Source organism: Micrasema longulum, unplaced genomic scaffold (genome assembly GCF_059751315.1).
Source record: "Micrasema longulum isolate JH-2025_06_02 unplaced genomic scaffold, ASM5975131v1 h1tg000971l, whole genome shotgun sequence".
Taxonomy (NCBI): Eukaryota; Metazoa; Arthropoda; class Insecta; order Trichoptera; family Brachycentridae; genus Micrasema; species Micrasema longulum.
The window spans coordinates 491,275-511,408 of NW_028278162.1; the positions used below are offsets into that span (position 1 = coordinate 491,275).

The 20,134-nt window shown below is 33.9% G+C and overlaps 1 protein-coding gene across 2 annotated transcripts in view; it reads right to left on the reverse strand.

Moving 5' to 3' along the window:
• Utx (Utx histone demethylase) overlaps window positions 1-20,134 on the reverse strand; it is a 122,564-nt gene that overhangs the window by 57,213 nt on the left and 45,217 nt on the right. Inside the window, exon 1 of one of the 2 annotated variants that reach the window (XM_088232304.1) lies at window positions 17,897-18,240. The exons of the other annotated variant lie outside the window; for it this stretch is intronic. The gene's annotated coding sequence lies outside the window, so the exon portion shown is untranslated. Of the gene's footprint in view, window positions 1-17,896; window positions 18,241-20,134 lie in introns of those variants that run through there. 2 annotated transcript variants of the gene reach the window in all.

Below are 20,134 nucleotides of genomic sequence, written 5' to 3' on the forward strand. Positions count from 1 at the left end.
GCACACTTCGTAAACCTTTGTAACCAAGGATTGCAGTTCCTCTTCGCTGTCAGCTAGGAGGACTGCGTCATCGGCGTTTATAATTGATGTACCATAATACTCTTATGTAGGCACAAAACGGCTTGTCAAAACACGAAACCTGCGTTTCTTAGATTGACCCCCAAAGGGCTGGATTTGTAAGACAATCGATCAAATTTCAGCAAACGTTAAAATAAACTGATCACTCGTACCTGCGTAGGTAGAAGTAAATAATTTATTTATGCCCACGTAGAAGGGTATACGGTCAGATTAATAAGGCGTCACAGCTACAGAAACGGCATTTCGCTCTATTGCATAGAACAAAAGCGTTGCTAATTTTTGGTTTGGTTTTTGGTTTAACAACAAACGTGTAACGGAAAGTTTCGGTTGAGTAACTACGGCCTTTGTGTTTTGCTGTAAACTATAGCTAACGTCGTGATTGATAATTCTAGATTGATTTTCGTTCGTATGCGCGGCTCTACGCCTGTGGCGCCTTATTTTACTCCGAGTATATACGTGATTAAAAAAAAAAAAGAGTAATTTAACAAAAAACTTTGAGACAAAGGTCTGTTGAGTCAATTTTATTGTTTTTTAATAAAAACAATGCTTATTTGACAAAATTTAATGATTGTCAATGGTACCTCGTTGCTATATATACCATTTTACGTTTAAATAAAAACGTTTTTTGTTTTTTTCGTTGGAATGGTACATACCCTTTTACTTTTACGTGTGCTCAATTCATTTCTAGAATGTAAAAAAAATAATTAGACACATCGCTTAAAGATATTTTCAAGATATCACAGACGGCATTTGAACCAGGAAAAACGAAAGATCTGATATAAAAATAAATAATATTAATTAAAAACAATTAGAATGATTTTGACGTGAAAAATATAATTTATTAAGTAAAAAAGATGATTCCGTTATGGTTTTCGAAATATTTTGACGAGTTACACCAATTATTGAAAATCCATTCCATAATCGACGAACACTTTTGCTTTTTGAATTTATGTAAAAACAAGTTCGTCTAGAGATAGATGTTAGTCGTATTTTTATTATATCCAGCTCCGATTACAGTTGAATCAAATGTCTAATGCATGTATCAAACCTAGATAATGTAATGTAATGTGTGGTGTTACACACTCATACATCGAGAAGTTGTATGTTGCATAACACACAACACAACGGAGCGGGCTTAATACGATCATGACCTAAATAATTCGTCACTCGACTCTGGAAGCGTACAATATAATACCTACCTACAACCTACATAAATATTACGTACAAAGCTTTCACTACTTCCAATGTTTATAAAACTAGTTCTATTTCCGTTGTCAGCACGTTCACACACAGTTAGAACACGCGAATTTTTCACATTATGTAAATATACGCGCGTCTTTGTAATAAATTAAGTGGCGGTTTATTTATTTTATGTCAAACCAGTACATTTGATGAAAAAAGCTCTAATACATCATAAAACTAAATTGATCGTTAACAGAATAAGAATAACATGGACTATTCTTAGTTCCAAACGGATTTAATGAATTTGAAATGCAATGTTTTACAATTTAAAGATTCAAAAAATCTTAATTCGATTGATGCATTTTTCTAGCTAATATAAATAATTACTGAATGCGTTTTCGCAGGGATTAAAAAAACACATGCCCGCATTAGTCCAACCCTTTCCACCCAGCATATTTTGCATATAATGCATGAAAGACTCGACTATTTTTATAACCAAAATAGCGCTTTTTCTCAGCGAGTTATAAATTATTGCGTTTTAAGGAATTGAGTTAGATTAGCAAGAACACAAAATAATATCAATAAATTTGTGACTTGGATTTAAATAGGCCAATGTCAGGTTTCATATTTTTCTTGCGACCATTTTGTAAAGGGTCGACGTCAATTAAAAAACTTACACCCGTGCATGTGCATTCATGTTTTTTATTAGTATTTGTTATCTAAGTCGTCAAACCGTTTATTATAACACAACAAAATGATTAAATTATTAATTTTCTGAAATATTACGATTTACGACATTCGTAATTATAGATCTAAGCCAAAGAAATATTGCGTTGAAATTCTCAGTAACTAAAAAATATTCCAAAAACATGCGTGAAAACATTTGGGCTAATGCCTGGGGGGGATTTTGTTAGTACAATAGTTGGGGTAGATGGTGGACCAAATGAATTTCAAAGGGTTAGTACTGAGTGTTGAATACTAAAATGAAATATTTTCTACTAGGAGTGTGGAACTGCGAAAATTAAATGACGTGAAATGAAAAATTTAACATTTTTCCTTTTCTGTTATAAACCTTTGAATTTTTTAACTAAAAAACGCGAGGGATTTGCGTTCTATTATTGACTTTATTATAACTTAAGTTATCTGCGTTATAAAACGTCAAACAATAAATCATAATGGCTGCAAACTAAAACAGCTGATTGTAGTATTGAGGACAAGGGAAACCTATTCCCATGAACACGATAATGCAATAATAATGGTGTACTTTTCACGTGTACAACACATTATATCGCGCAATTGGCTGCAGTTTATATCATAATCAAATACTGTATTAAAAAACCGCAAAATAACTTTAAATGAGAATATTCCGTCAAACCTAAAATTTGCTTCTGGCAACACCAATATAATTCTTTTTTAATTGCTTGTATTTGATAATTTAACAATTATTTCAGAACAGTTACACTAGAATCAATTTGGTTCTATGAAATGATAATTTGTATTAATGTACACACAAATACGTGTGAGCATTATTAAAATTAATATTTTCAATAATCAATTTCTTCAGTTAGTCAAATAGACCATACGAAGTGGATGTAATTTAAAAAAAATAATTTAAAATTATGTTTGTGATAGAAAACAAGAAAATATACATGAGTAACAAAAATCCCAGCAAGCCACATTTCGTGGCGGAGATTTAAATTCATCATCATCATCATCATTCCCTTTCCGCACCTAATGGTGCATATGGCACTGAATTGGTACACCGATCACAGAGTATATTGATATTTTTTTGTTCATGTGAAGGAAAGGTGATTAGTCTTACGCTTTAGGTACCAGTCTAGGGACTATTAAATATTATAGTGTGAAAACACCCTTTTAAATAAATATTTCATATCAATCATATCGGGAATCAAACTCGAGATCTCTTGTATGGTAGGCAAACACACTGACCATTACATCACGAAGCTGACGAATCAATTAATAAATATCCTTATATCTACACAATAACGCTCAAAGAAAAAACAGTAAGATATGAATTTGATTTCAATTTTGTGATCAATACTTTTATCAAAGATGAACAATCGATTTTTAATATTTATGTTTGCCTACAGCATTCGGAGCCAAAATCCTATGTTTTAATGTCTCGCTTTCAAGTGGATCGTAGATCAGAATTATAAGGATATAATTCATAGTAGGCGATGCACGTGCATGTTGGCGTGCACAAAGTGCAATAAGTACTGCACCCGCGCAAGGTCGGCAGCGGCCGGAAACTGTGCCAAGGGGAGCTTATGAAAATCACTACTCTGCGCACTAACGGAAAATCTATATGATCAAACTAATAGCGAAAAGAATATTTAATATAAGTCCGAATTTTACAATAAACATTGCACACAATAAACATTAAACATGATATATACAAAACGTTGGGTTATTTATGCCATATTTTAAAAATAATTTTATATACGTGTATGATTCATATCATTAATTGTAGTGCTTTCCCACTTATAGATTACGCAGACAGGGTATAGTCTAAGCTTATAACCGAGTTATAGGTTACACATTACTCTATAAACCGATACCAATTGTCACTGCTTACAAATAATTGTATTACGACGAGACGATGCATGAGTAAAAAACGGATCATATAAATGACAATGCATGACATCAAAATAGAAAAAGAATTAAAGTAACTAAATTAAACACAGTCATTTTATCTAAATTAATACATTGACGAATGAAAGTCTCACGATTTTGGTGGTAATCATTTTGGAAGGGGTACAATTGATTAGAAACAGACACTTAAACGCCAAATATTTTTTCTTAAATAAGCTAAATCAACATAATTTTAACATTATGTAATGCAGGCGTGGCTATTTCTTAATTTGAAGTACATACTTATTCTGATGAAACTGTCGGCTTTTAGGATGAGTACTTAGGGTACTGGAAAGGTATCAGTGGCGTATAATGATTTTATTTACAGGTAAGCTATAAAAAAAAATCGTACCTACATAGAAGGTACACATTATATTGTAAGATATATATACTATAAATTAATATTTTTCTGTGGTTCTATGTGATACAACAATTCTCATCCATGAAATCAACGTAACCAACGACGTAACTTCGTGATATATTATATTATATAGATATATTATCCATTACTTTAATACATAACTCATTAAAAAATAAATAAAAAATAGCACTATGAATTCAGTCGATATTAGGTATTCAATTGAAATGTCAACTGGCCGAATTGTTTTAGAAATTAATAGTGCTAAAAACAGACGCGTTGAGCGCCATATGTCCTGCAATATGACGGATGAAAGTAATTATGGTATTATGACAAAAGTAGCATCTCAAAGAAAAATGGCCTTTAAGAAATAATGTGTGAAATACTGTTTTCCAAATCAAGAATCTTTTGTGTAATCTGCAAGTTTAATCTAGGAGAAAAAACCCGCACCGGGGTTAAGGCATTAAAAATATAGTACACTTATTTGTATGAAAAAATAAGCTGGAATAATCGGCTAGTTTCTTGGCTCACCGCAGGCGCTAGGCGCGCTTTATTAATATTTATATTAGGATAAAAATATCAACGATGGAAATGATTTAAAATAAATAGTAATAATTTATTTGTTTTTCTGTAAATAAATAAATAAAGTTACAGTAAAACATTATAATGGTTAGTCAAATATAATGGTAAGCTGCGCATAATCGCTTCTATACACGGTTCGCCCCTGTTAGGTATTGGGAACTTCGAATGTAATGAGTCCCAGAAATCTGTAAGTTACTGGTTCCATTATACCGGGCGGGATTTAAGCTCCTGTAACAGGTTCGCGAGTGAAGTACGAGTAGTTACAATGATAACGGAATACCGGTTACAAATCGAGACATTTTTTACAGTAAAACATGGCCTTCCCAAGCGACCTTCGCATAGTTCAGATAAATCCACTCATAATGCAGTATTATGACATCGTGTGTTATTTTACAGCGAACACACAAGGTCAAATGCATTTTCAAATCTGCACTTCGCGTTATCATAGCTGCAGCGTAAACTAGTATTGTATTGTATGTTATTACTGTATTCTGCAGAACGGATTTGTGTTTATATTCCTGAAGTGTGCACTCAAGGCTGCAACTACTACCTATACAGTAAAGACTACTTATAAAAAACAGCGTTTTCCCAAACACTTTTTAGGTACCAGCAACATAATATAAGTATTTATCATTGTTCGTAGTTGCTTTAGAAAATAAAATTTATAAAACAAATGTAATACTATCGAATACATAAAAAAAACGGCAAACAATAATATTTTTACGAAGTCCTTTGATAATGTTTATTGATTTCCCCCTATTTTTGATTGATAATCATCAAATATAAAGTTGCCATTCGATTAAGTAACCTGGACTCAATTAAACAATGTTTTGAGTATGTCCAAATGTTTCTCCCCAAGGAGTTATTTAGATCTAAATTTGCTGCAACTCCCTGGGGAGGAAATCCAGCCACTCGGCAAACATTTGGACATACTCAAAATATTGTTACTTACTGGTAAAAGAAGAAGTGTAAAAATTGGAAAATTGTTTTCAGGCGTTGCCTTGTAGGTGAATTGGTTCAGCCGGATGAATCTCACCCGCATGATAAAGGTTTCAGCTCTTTTACTTCGCAAAAGTCAACAGAAGGAAGAGTTGAGGAAATGTGGATGTTTAAACATGGGCAGAGTAGTGAATGTTACAGTGTGTATAGTGGTCACTTAAACCAGCCAAAGACCGGTCATAAGCTCCTTAAACGCCTAAACTTCCATATTCCCTTCTCAAAAATGTTTTCCCTCTTTGTTGCAATAAATTTTGACTCTACAAAGTTAGTAAATATTTAAACGCTAACTTATTTACTATGCATATAATGCATATCTTCAAGACAAAGACACCACAAAAAGTCAAATAATGATTACTCCATAATGTGTAAAATAATATAATACCACAAAGATTTTCCTAAGAGTTACACAACAATAATTTATTGTTATTATTTTGTAATCGGGTGAAGGGAGAGTAAAGCTTTATTTACCCAGTTACTTCAATGTCAAGTTTACGAATGATATTTATCGTAATATTACACCGCTGTAATTGAAAAATCCCTCATTGTATATGGTATTCCTGTAAAGGAAACTCTGTCGAAGTAAGGGAAGGGATGTTAAGGTTTCACGGCCATTACTTTGTTGCAACTTCGTCGGTCAAAGGTTAGACTTTTAAAGACGAGATGTAGAGAATGAAGAATTTATATTGTTATTGAATTGCTTTATCAAGAATTATACAATTGGGTCGTCGACTGAAATTATTTGACGAAGAGAGCCCACTTGTTATTTCCCGATACCGAATGCATTCAGTATATTATTTATTATATCGTCTTATTTTAAGAGAATATCTGTAAATATAGCTGAGATGGTCAAATTTATATTAATATATATTAATATTTATCGCGATGCATTAGCAAGACAAGAGAAATAAGTCATTTGGTAATTTTATGTTTAGGAAAACGGTATAATATGTATGTTGAAGAAAAATTGAGTAGCAGGGTTTAGACACATCCCAAGGATGGCCGGCAAAGCACACATAACGATATAGTATACACATCATAATATAATACAAGTGTGATCTGATAACAAAAAGGTATGGCACTAAATAACAGAAACCTGCATCGGCTGCACCGAGCCTCTTAAAAATATAAGAGAGTGATTAAAGTTGAGCCACTACGTAAAAGGCAGAATACGAATTCCTCATTGTTCGCGAGAGTCGAGGAAATTGATTTTTCCTCGGCAACAACGCGGTGCGGAATCATCTGATCCGGTGTGAAGAGGGAACCGGAGCTCCCCCCACTCCTCCACCGGCGCTGATCCTCCGAGAAGTCAAACACCCGCCTTAGACGGCGCAGGGGCAATGCCCCAACTAAATGGGTTAACCCGTTATCGCGGTACGAGCGGATGGATTTACCGCAGAAGAAACAACTCTCAGTTTTTACAGCCGGTAAATTGTAAAAAAGCCATTTGGGAACCGAAATGAAATACAATGGGTCGCGGTCGGAAACTTGACTATCAAAATGCAGACACGAAACCGCAAATTTTACCTGGAATAAAAAAACTAGAATGGAACCCACGTTTTATCTAAAACTGCAGATTATTATTTCGCTATTTTTCTAAAAGGAGGAAAGTGGCGTACCAATATAACACGAACGAAAAATGTAATTCAATATTTTTTTGGTGATATTGTTCTATAATGTTGAATTATCCGCAGTTTAAACGAATGCAAACTCGGGCTTACAACATTCTCAAGCCACTGAAAAGTCATCGTAAAGTGTCGGGTTTATTGGCCATTCATTGTAATACAATTTCACGCGAGTTCTCGTAAAATACGAGCTTTGTCGTTTAGCGGCTATCCGTTGAAATAATGCAAAAAACCGCACAATTACGTACCAAGTTCAATGGAGAACTGCGGCCTTGTTGAATTCTAGCGACCGCAAGAACTCATTGTTTTCAGTTATAGGCACATAAAACGATCAAAGAAGACTTTACGGGTAGTGTTAAACGACGAAGAAGAAAGTAGCGTCATAAAATAGCTGGTAAATATGACGAGCGAAACGTACAAGCGTTAACCGGAGACCGTTCGTTGCTCGTCTCTGCGGATATACGAGAATAAGAATCAAAACAAAAAGACAAAATAATACATGAACATAATATGTGAGTGGAATGGCACCGGGCACGTCCCCAGTTATAAATAAGATTGCGCGGCATGCTGTGGTGAAGGGCGGGAACATTATTTTAATATCCGCCCGTCAGTGTAACATTTCAATAAAAGGAACAGCTAAGTATGATAACGAAAAAAAACAAAAGGTAAAATTTATCGGCTGTAAACAATATCAACAACTCGGGCCTCATATTTTGATTCAAACTACTTACTAAAATAGTGATGTTTTGTTACGCTAAAAACTCAACAAAGGTAAGTGTGTGGTGTGGCATGTGACAGGCGCAACGAGGACTTGAGCGGATAGCCGAATACCTTGTCGCAGTGTAGATACCGAGATAGAGGATAAAGGTGTATGGGTACTGGGTACTGCGGTATGTAAGAAGAGGCTTGGCCTACGTGAGTCGGGGAATTCGTCTGTAAATATTTTCGCGGCGTCTGGCTACGACTAAATTAGAAGCAAGCTCTCTCGAGCGATGGACCGACGAGAGCGAGTAGCGATTTCGATTACTCTGTGACTAACGCTGGGTAAATTAAATCTGGAATGTATTTCTGGCGTTTCAAGGAGACGACGATTGTTGCGCGGGGTGGAATACGTACGAGGAACCGAATCCGACCAAAATTACTTCGAAAGAACAAACCGCTTACAAAGTGCCAAGAAAAATCGTCTATATTAGATCTCATAACATATTATACTGTGGAGAATCCGATTGCATATTGACTTTCAATCTAAATTAAACAAGAGCCGAGTTTCTCTCTGAAATGCCTCTAGGGTACTGTTGCAGACAGAGTTTTAAGTTTCGCGTCTAGTGAAGGAGTGCGACGAGTCTCATAGTTAACAGTATAATGTTACCTCATCCGGCAGGTGGCGTGAGGGGCTATCGGGCCGAGACGGTCGCCGGTCGCAGTGGGGAGTCGAGAGGTCCAGAAAGACTTTCTGTATCGTGGAATCGTCCGATGAACAAGAAATATAAATAGACCATTCAAAATAACAACAAACTGGTTTTACAATAGTTGTACCTGCGAAATTTTGAGGGGAATTACAGCGATGTTAAATAAATTCCATTCATAATATTATTATGAGTGAGTGTGTGTGTGCGTTATATTTAGGAATTAGGTTACGAATTGCGAGCAATGCATGTATGCTTCTATAAATAGTCGAGTATGCATGTTCCGTTCTAAGTATAAAGATGCAGAAAGTATAAATATGCATCTCTCAAAGTAGGTTAAGGTGTTCAGCCGCATAATAATTCTAAAAGTTACGACCTTAAAGCGTGATAAATTTTGTTAACATAAAACAAGGGCAGAATTTATATGCAGAAGTTAATTTTTGAAAACCGTAACTTAGATACTGCACTTAAATAAAACAAATAATACATTGTTAAATGCTTGAGGAAAATTAAGTAAAACGCCCGGTTTTGAGGATTATGCAATCTGTATAGCACCATTCTTATTCAATAACTTTTTACAAATTTATATTAGGACGTATTTTATGTTATTTTTATTTATGAAGGAAAAACAACAGTTGTTATATAAGAATACAAAATATAAAAATAGTACATGCATCAAGTTAAAGTTTTTCACAAATATAATGAGAGAACATGTTACACAGTAAAGAGAAAAATAATATATTATATAAGACATGAGAAAAAAAAAGAGCTCGTAAGAAGGTTAAGGGATGAGGAAATAGAGTGGAGGAGAGGGATTTTCATAATATAGTTGACCAATTAAAAATTTTAATATTATAACAAAATAAACCTAATTAAAGGAACATAAACTTATTACACACGGACAAATGTTTCATTTTACAGTGTTTCAAAAAGTTTTTTTTTGAAGTCACAAAATTTTGTATTAAAAATATATAAATGGGGACAAAGTAAATTAAATTTGGAGCAGCAACGATAAATAAACGAGTTTTGAACATAATTTTTTTTTGGGCAATGAATTATAAAAAAATGAACTTGTGTTGACTTTACGGGACAATTGATTGAAATACGATCCAAGAGATATGGACTATTATGAATATATATGTACCGTTTTCATGAATTTTCCTAAGCTCCGAATAAAAAGAGACAGTGGGCGATTTATCGATAGGATCAGCGCGAATTTTCCATACAAAATATTGAGGATTAAAAAAAAAGAAACAGAAAAATTACAATTTTCGGATGGAAAATTAACTGATAGTATCTTCGGAACCGAGGATGCATCTAAAAATGGGACGAAGTAAGAAGGGATTAAACTGTACGTAGCACGTACGGTCGGGAAATAAGTGATTACCGTGGATTAAGGTGAAATCCGCGGACGAAACGCGGTGAGCTACGAGCCTCGCTGTACGTTATACACTACACGACTACACGTACAATGTTGCGGGCGGAGCGGGTGGGCGGGGGCGGTCAACGACCCCGCCTGCATTCCGGGTACGGACTATCCGACGAATATAATATGTATTAAAATACGTACACCTACTAATAATACTACAGGTACAATGTTGGACATGATTGACTGGTCGTATTCGATTAAGGATTATGTTGGCCGACTATTAACTACATAATACAGACCCCTAAACTCCCGCAGGTGCAAAGCTGGAGGTAAATCTATATATTTTAAACACAACGCAAGATAATTATTTTAAAAATCAAGCAATGTTTTTTTGGTCGGACGAGTAGGTACTACTACAATTTATTATTTCTAGTGGCAATAAAACAATTTTGATAAAAGGTATTACAATAATTATTACTCGTCAGCAGTCATAAATTTTTTGTCATATTTTTTATTCCTCTGAATATCAAAGATCTTCGTATTTTTTTCCGCTTAGGACGATTCTTATAATTATGTTAAAATACGTTGTTATAACATTATTATTTTATCTACGAAAAATTTTATGGTGAAATTTACTAAAATAATGCAACCATAACATTTCATAAAAATAAATGATTGTATATATCGCCATGATCGTAGTACAACGACGCGTGTGATTTTCTTCGACGTTACATGAGAGGTTGAAAAACTTTTTTGACACTTTACTCGTATATCACCACTCGATAGGAACAAAAGTGTATCCTTTAACACGTGGGTTAGTTATACATATTTTATTTTTTACAAACCTGGAATGTAAAACCTTTTAAGGACCAAATATAAAAAAAGTCAATGTCCCATTTTTGGCACATCTTTCGTTGTTCTACTATCGCGACGCTATAACTTTTATGAAATGTTGTTTTTTATACGTAATTTTTTGAAGTTTCTTATGTTTTATCGGTGTTGGGATGGACTTTATTGGTACAGGAAAATAAATCATTCATTAAAACATGAAGTTAAAAAGTATAAACCTTATGTGCACATAAAATCAAAAGTAAATAGAAAAACATCCCACTTGGCTATAAATTTACAACATTTTCTTGGAAATATAAAACCACACAAAATCAATAACCAATTATATGTTTATTTCTTCAGATAAGCAAATCTTTGTATGCAAAAGATAGCGCTTATCGTACTATTTTATGCCCGCAAAGTAACCCAGTGGGGGAATATTAACATTACAAATTGTTTTATTTTACCCGATAATATGCATTCGCGCAAACTAATGCACTATACTTGACGCAACACTCAGTGAAAGTTAGACCTACCAAACACACGAACAGCTGTTCGCGGCTTTGTTCGATGTATGACGGTGTGTGGGCCGACTCGTAGAGATTCAAACCTTAAAGCCTTTGTATTGCTATAAGTAACGCCGAAATGTGACTTTCAATTCGTTACTCATCGCCGAAAGAAGAGAAACACTTAGAAGCTTAAACCGTTCCTTGAAACCCATTCAACTGAATATCTCATTAACTGTATCGCGTGAGAAGAAGACTGCTTTATATTATCACAAAAACCTTTACAAAACTGTCAAAATTAGACTCAGAAACTCAATTTTCAGCATTCTTTAACGGTTCACTCGGCGGACTAACTAGAAGAGTTCATAAAATAGCATTAGGTAAGAAAACTAACGACTGACCAAAACCAAAAGCCCTGTTCTTAAGGAAACGTAATTTTTAATTCCAAGGCTGCAGTAATAACAATAAATAAATATCTTGGGTATTCTTTTAAAAAAATAGTTATAATCGGTACGGCATTTACTTTCGTATACATTTTCCTCGCGAAGTGAAAATACTAATTGTATTCCCCCCCTTCTAGAATACGTGCTTAAAAAATTGTTTTTGAGATTATGCGCAAATGACAGAAAAAAATATTGTCAAAGAGGGAAAATACACATTTATCAAAAACAGATAAGAAAGAGATCCTCTAAATGACCCAGATCGAGGAAATAGCTGCTCCAAAAACAGTAACTGAATTCTGATGTAATAACGACAAGGTCAGAAATATCTCCCACACTGGGTTGACCTACAAACCATCCTCGCCTTTCTTACGTCAATTACAACTACGTACAGTTATATAGAAAGTCGGTGGACAGTAAATACTTCTGTATAGAACTACGTGTTACGCTTACACTCTTGATAAAGAAAATAACATTTTGGTTTATTTCGGAAAAGATAAACGTAGATACAACCCGGTTTCCCTAGAAATATATCATGTCTTGTAACTCAGATCTAGATAGCGTAAAAACCATTTTATTTTTGCTCTACAGCGTACAGCGTGAATCAGAAACACTAACACACACTCATGAAGACATAAAGCGGACATAACAGTAATCAGCTGTTTCAGTTCTCCGGAATGGGTAACGAACTTTGACGCGACTAAGCCGAGTCTGTTGGGCAAGAACACTTCAATGGACAAATAAACCAGCACAAAACCGGTATTGGCATGTCAGGCTGAAATAAATCAGAATTCAGTTAATTTCACACAATTTGAGGCAAAAAACAACGGGAAAATCACAAATATCATATATATTTTTTGATCGAACATTGCCTACGTGAAAATCGCATTAAAATCATAGACGTATATAACTAGAGTAAACACGAGCGTACGAAATGTGCTCCCTCAACCTGGGGCCAGTTGGCATATGTTTGATAGAACGAACTTTAGTCTGTTGCGAACGTTCACCGGCTACTTTTCTCCTCGCAATTACTAAAATGCCTATATGTACGCTAAGATAATGCACAAATCGATCTGGAAAAGCGATGGTATAATCTTTCACCTATAAGTAATGTTTTTATCTTAATTAATACTTGTTTAAAATAGCTATTTTAATGTAAAAGAAACGTTTTATTAACATGTTACTAGCTTTCTTCTGTCTGTGTCCTGGTCAGTTAGTCGGGTGTATAGTGAAACGATAAACAAAGGTGACGCGTATGCGGAAGGGAGCGACATGCTGAATGGAACTATTGCTTGCCAAAGTTGACGTAATATGACGTGCGACACTTGCTCCCTCTGCATTCATCGCGTGTCATTCCCTTTCCTTTGGGGACGACTTTTTAGCTCGGATATGTATAGAGAGTTATCTCTATACGCGCGTCAATTTCGTAACTCTACGGGCTCCATGTCGGTAAATTTCAAATTGAAAAAAAACAATGGAAAATTATTCATCAAAAGGCAACTCATCAGTAACTCATCAATAGCCATCACAGCATCACGTACATTATGATAAATACCTAAAAATGAGTAGGCTTCTACGAAATAATTACCGGCATTTTTACACAGAAATCTTGTGACGCAATCAAAAAGTAGATAAGCCCCCATTTGTGGTTAATGCAAAGTACGTAGGACGGTCATTGCAACATTATTACGTTTTTGTTCAAATAATCGACATACCTAGAAGGCATGCTTATGAAACCTAGATACACAACGATACTTTTACAGTTATACGAGTTTTAAGTTCAAAATTCGAGCTTTCAAATAGGTAGTGAGAATGTGCATTTTTATAAATTTCATATTTTACAAAAGGCGAAAATGCATGTGATGACAAAATAAATTGTTTTAGTAAAACGTTTATACTAAAATCATAAATTTTACGTCTATATTCATGGGTCACTTTGTAAAGAGTTCTTATATTACGAAAACGGCGCTTCATAACAATAATGATCAACATCTCCTAATCCTTATACGAACATAATGGTGAATTGGGCACTACATTCGTACTTCAATCGCAGCGTATTTGCAATCATTTGAATATCAGATAAGTTCATCCATACGAAATTGTTTTTTTTTAATTATTAAAATCAAATCTGTATTCTACAATTCTAGTGTATTCTACAACAGTAAATGTCATAAGTCCAAAGACACTCATAATTCAATTAATTCATTTAATAGAATTCAACCGGGTTGTGGACTCACGGACCGAAGATCCGAGGTTCGAATCCCACAACTCGATTCCCATTTTTCAATTACAAGCTAGTAACGAAATATGCTTTGAAAATTAAAATATTTGGGTAAACAATAGGGACCAAATATTCCTCAAAAAAAATAATTATTTAAAAAAATTATTTTTTTAAAAACCAAGTTGTAATACAATGCCATGACGAATTATTTCATTTGCAACAGCTAAAAAAAACCTCTGACGAAAAACGAATGGAGTAGTTTAGCAATAATTCTAAGAAAAACTGTTGAGTGATTAATTTTCAGGGAGTTTCCGGATCGACGTTGACTACACCGGATACCGGATGCCTGAATTATGAACACTTAGGTATATTATTGATCGCGATATAACGTGCAATTATTAATATATCATGAATTTATGTAGATAAATAAATCTAGGTACGCGTCAAAGAAGAAGCAAGCAAACAAAAGTTTTCAGGCGTAGCCTAGTAAGGTAAAATTATTCAGTCAGCGAATCCCACCCACATAAACAGAGCTCTTAAACTTCACAAAAATCAGTACATTGAAGAAATATGGATGTTCTAACATAGGGAGAATGGTTTTGCAGAATGTAAAGTAGCCATTTAACACAGCCAGTAACAGGTCATAAGCCCTGTGATTATCTAGACTACCATATTTCCTTCTCTAAAATGCGGAGATAGCGGGTTTTGGAAATAGACGACTCGTTTATATATTATTATTATAATTGTATGATTTATACAGCGTCATTTTTGTGAAAATTACCTCAATGGCGCTGTACAATAATATTGATGTTTTTTGTTGATATTTCTTGATAAAACTCCATAGTTAATGATAATGATAAAATTTATAAATAAACTTATCAATGAAACTTCTTGGTTTAGTTTTACTTTTTATTATTTTGACCAACGAGCGCTTTCGCCTAAGTAGGCATCTTCAAGACTGGTGATTTGTTTACAACGTTTACAGCTTTTATACTATTCTTAACATATTTTGGAGATAAGATAGAACAATATTTTAACAGGGGACAGAAAACATAAATATTTACAACTAGTTTGCTATACAATTCATTTTTGGGAGTTTTTGGACCGAAAGGGATTAAGTTTTATTATTTAAAGTGTGGGAAGAGAACACATGGCGAAATACAACAGTGTGGGGAATCTACATTTTAACAGATAAAGTTGGAAAATACTTTGGTTTTTTGACAGGGAAGTTTACATACCTATAAATGAAACATTTTAAGATTCATACTTAGTTAATACAGATAATTTCATTACATAATTTTAGTAGTAAATAATTAAATCAAACGGAGCTATATTAAATTAAAGGTTTAAGTAAAGGAGAGTTTACATAATAACATTTAGTTAATAAGTTTACATACCTAAAGATAAATGACGAAACATTTAAAATTCATAATTAGTTAAGACAGAGTTAATAAGTTTACATACCTGTAGATGAATGACGAAACATTTTAAGATTCATACTTAGTTAATACAGATAATTTCATTACATAATTACATTTAATTAACAAGTTTACATACCTAAAGATGATTGACGGAATATTTTAAGATTAATACTTAGTTAATACATTAGTTTTTGAAATGAAGTTATCATTTTGATAGTTAATTTCATGTTAATTATATTATTTTAGTAGTAAATAGTTAAATCAAACGGAACTTTATTAAATTAATGGTTTAAGTAAGGGGGAGTTTGATAATTCCAATTGCTGGTTAATTATTACTGCATTAAGTTTAATTCTATTGATTTCTAATGATTCTAATTTATCTAGTTTTTTCCCTTTGTTTTCAAAATGTAGTAATTTAATATTATTTTCGCTGTCAAAAGTATGGTTAAGCGAGTTTAAATGTGTTGCAAAATTAGATTTGTCATTTTTTAATCTATAGGAGGCAATATGTTCTTTGAGTCTTGTTTTTATTGATCTGCCACTTTGACCTATATATATACCTTCACAATCATTGCACTTTAAACTATACACTCCATTCTTGTCTAAGGTTGAGATCTTATCTTTATTATTAACAAGGCATTGTCCCATTGTTTTTTTATTATACATAGCTACATTAATTTTATTTTTATTAAATATTTTTTTAATTTTTTCACTTGTGTTTCCTATATAATTTAATTTTACCCAATAATTTGATTCATTTTTATTATCTATTGGTAATAAACCGTTACCTATTGCTTTGACTGAGTTTCTTTTTTGTTTTTTAATTAATAATTTGTCAATGAGATTTTTTTCATAACCGTTATTGAATGCTATTATTTTTATAATGTTTATTTCTTTTTTATAATTTTCATTAGACATTGGTATATTAACTAATCTATGTATCATTGAATGAAAAACTGACAATTTATGAGATAAATGATGGCGTGAATTGGCATGTATGATATTATCGCTAAATGTGGGTTTTCTATAAATGCTAAAGTCAAATTTACTGTCAATTATTTGTATGTTTAAATCTAAAAAGTTAATTTTATTTCCTCCATATTCCATCGTAAATTTAATTGAATTACTTAAGTTATTTAGTTCATTAAAAAATGTATCTAACTGTCTTTTTGTTCCTTTCCAAAGACAAATGACGTCATCAACATATCTATAATAAAATTGCACATTTTCAAATAATTTTGTTTGACATAATTTTGATTCTAAATAGTCCATGTAAAAATCAGCTAATATTGGAGATAATGGACTTCCCATGGCAAGACCATTCTTCTGAAGATAATATTTATTGTTAAATTTAAATAGGTTTTGATCTATACAAACATTTAAAATTTGAGAAATCTCATTTTTCAATTGAGGCGTTAAGAATTTTTTATAAATATATGTGTCTAATGCATTTTTAAGTTCATTTATAGGTATACAAGTGAAAAGATTTACTACATCAAAAGATATTAGAACTGAATTTTTAGGGATATTAGTGTCTTTAATTTTAGTGATAAGGTCTAACGAATTTTTTATTGTCCGACTAGGGTTAAATTTTAGAATACATTTTATGAGGAAATTCGCTTTTTTTGCTAATTTATACGAAGGAGCAGAGTTAAAAGAAACAACTGGTCTTAATGGCATCCCATCTTTATGAACTTTTGGTAATCCATATAGTCTCGGACATTGAGGGTTCAATAAATAAATATCCCAGCACGTCTTGCAGCTACAGAGCGTATGAGCAGTGAAAAATCTAGCCCCCGTTTACATGATATTTTGTTTGTTGTTGAAGTTTTAATGATAATAAAAAAAACATATTTATAAAAATAGAGGTTAGATTACAAGTCTTGCAGCTACTGAGCGCATGGACGGATGGAATTCTCGACCCCGTTTAGGGATTTCGCATCTGCGAATTTAATTTTAAATGAGGGTGAATGCAATAATATTGTAGATATAGATAAAACAAATAACGTCAAGTAATCGAAGCTAAGTTTTTATTTGGATTTGGAATCCCAGTACCCAGGTACGAGTATTTCTAAATGTACAAGTATGCGTATATAAGTATGTACGTGGAATCTCATTAGGCGGGCGAACCTAGGAGCCGGAGCCGGACCCAGGTAGGTAGGTGGCAGGGAACAGGGCGCAGGTAGGTGCCCGGTGAGGAGGAAGTCTAGTGTCTACAGGGCTGGCCCTTACCGTGTAGCTCTCGGTCGTGACGTCACGCGGCACGTCGCATCGATCCGCGCCCGGGAAGTGAACACACTCCCCCGCGCTGCGTCCCGACACCAACACACTGACGGAGATCCCCGTGCACCAGTGTTTACGTTTACAACTGATTATTCGCAAACTATTTTACCTTATCACTAAAATATCAACTTATCGATTATAATAGCACTTTTAAGGCGGTGATCGTAATGCGGAGTATCCGGCTTTCAGTTTAAACTTAGTTTATTCACACGCGCACACGGACGTACGAGAGATCATTCAGCGGCGATACTGGGAGAAGCGTGCGCTCACGCCGACCGAACAGGGCAAACTGCAGCGGCGCGGACGATGTGCTTTCCTGGGGACCCCGATACCCCGCGCCCCGCGAGTTTTCCGTCCCCCGCGCGCTAGAGCCCTTTGTGTTTCCCTCTCCTCCCGCCCCCCTCGCCGGCCCGGCATAGTCGCGTTCGCCAGCGTGGGACAGAGAGAGAAGGGAGGTGGCCCTTCGCTCTATTTTGGGCAGGCCGATGTTCTGTTGCATGCGCTTTTGATCCGCGCGAGTTCACACACACCGACATAATAAACTGCAGTGCGCGCGCACACACACACGAGATTTTCTCGTATCCGAGGAAAAATAAATCTTCTCTTAAAATAAGTTAGTCTTCAAATGAAAGGAAGCTCATTTTCTCGAGTAAAGGAAAGTATGAACGGTTACCGGGTTCCACTTCCAGGGTTGTACTGAAAACTAAAAGATTCAGTTTTCGCTTTTTTAACGTTTTATCAATTGAAAATATGAACAAATACCAGGAACGTTGCTTTTATATACGTACAAGTTAAAAATAGGTCACACCAGAGATGGAGAACACTTTAGGGAAAGAATATGGAAGTCTGGGCATTTACAGTGCTTATACTCAGTCAATAACTAGTTTACGCGACTACTTTACACACTGCGCTACATTCACAATTCGGTCTGTATTAGATTGAGTTTTTCTACTGAAATTTCTTTGTGGGACTGCATTTTAATTATAATAATAAAAATACGAAAGTATATAGTTTTACTCCACATTTATTTATATTTCTTTTACCAGTGAACGGGTTTCGTCGTGACCGACATCGTCAGACTGGTGGGAGACTAAACAAATTTCTATGTTATGTACAAATGCAAGCAGGGGTTGTAAATCATGATTTTCTATAATTATATCATCAGTCATAATATCATTATAAAACATTTGTCAGTGTGTAATAAGTTTATGTTCCTTTAATTATGTTTATTGTATTATAATATCAAAATTTTGAATTGGTCAACTATATTATGTAAATCCCTCTCCTCCACTCCTCCACTCTATTTCCTCATCCCTTAACCTGCTTAAAAGTTTTTTTTTTCATGTCTTATGTAATATATTATTTTTCTCTTTACTGTGTAACATGTTCTCTCATTATATTTGTGAAAAACTTTAACTGGATGTATGTACTATTTTTTATATTTTGTATTCTTTTGTAACAACTGTTGTTTTTCCTTAATAAATAAAAATAAATTATAATCATAATTATTCCCTTTCCGCACCTAATAGTGCATAGGGCACTGCATTGGTACACCAATCGCGGCGTATCTCGACCATTTATTTTGTTACACGAAGGTAAAAAGATGTTAATAATAATAATAATAATTTTTGGATAATTTATATAGCGCCATTTTTGTGAAAATCACCTCGAGGGAGCTGTACAATAAATAAATATCCCAACACGTCTTGCTGCAACAGAGCGCATGGACGGTTGGGATTCTAGTTCCTCGTCTCCAATTATGATATATTACAATTATGATATATATGAGCTAGATAACAGAACGTCTTGCAGCTACTGAGCACATGGGCGGTTGAAACTCTAGACTGTTTTTGATAAAAAATAATATGATAGCTAACATCACAAAAAGTCTTGCAGCTTCAAAACGCATCGACAAATGGAATTTCAACAACAGTAGAATGATTTTAAAAAGTTAATAATAAAAAATTATTTTAAGAAACGCAATAATAATACATTGAGCAAAGAACTAGTAAGTATGGCAATTAAGTGAACATGTAACAGCACAAAAAGTAAAATATAAAAAAACTAAACAAAGATACCATTCGTTAACTTATTATTAAGGTTAACAAGACAATTGTTTTATTTTGGTGTGCAGTAAACAGGATCTATTGTCTTTTTCCTAGTAAATTACTGTAAAAACACTTGGTT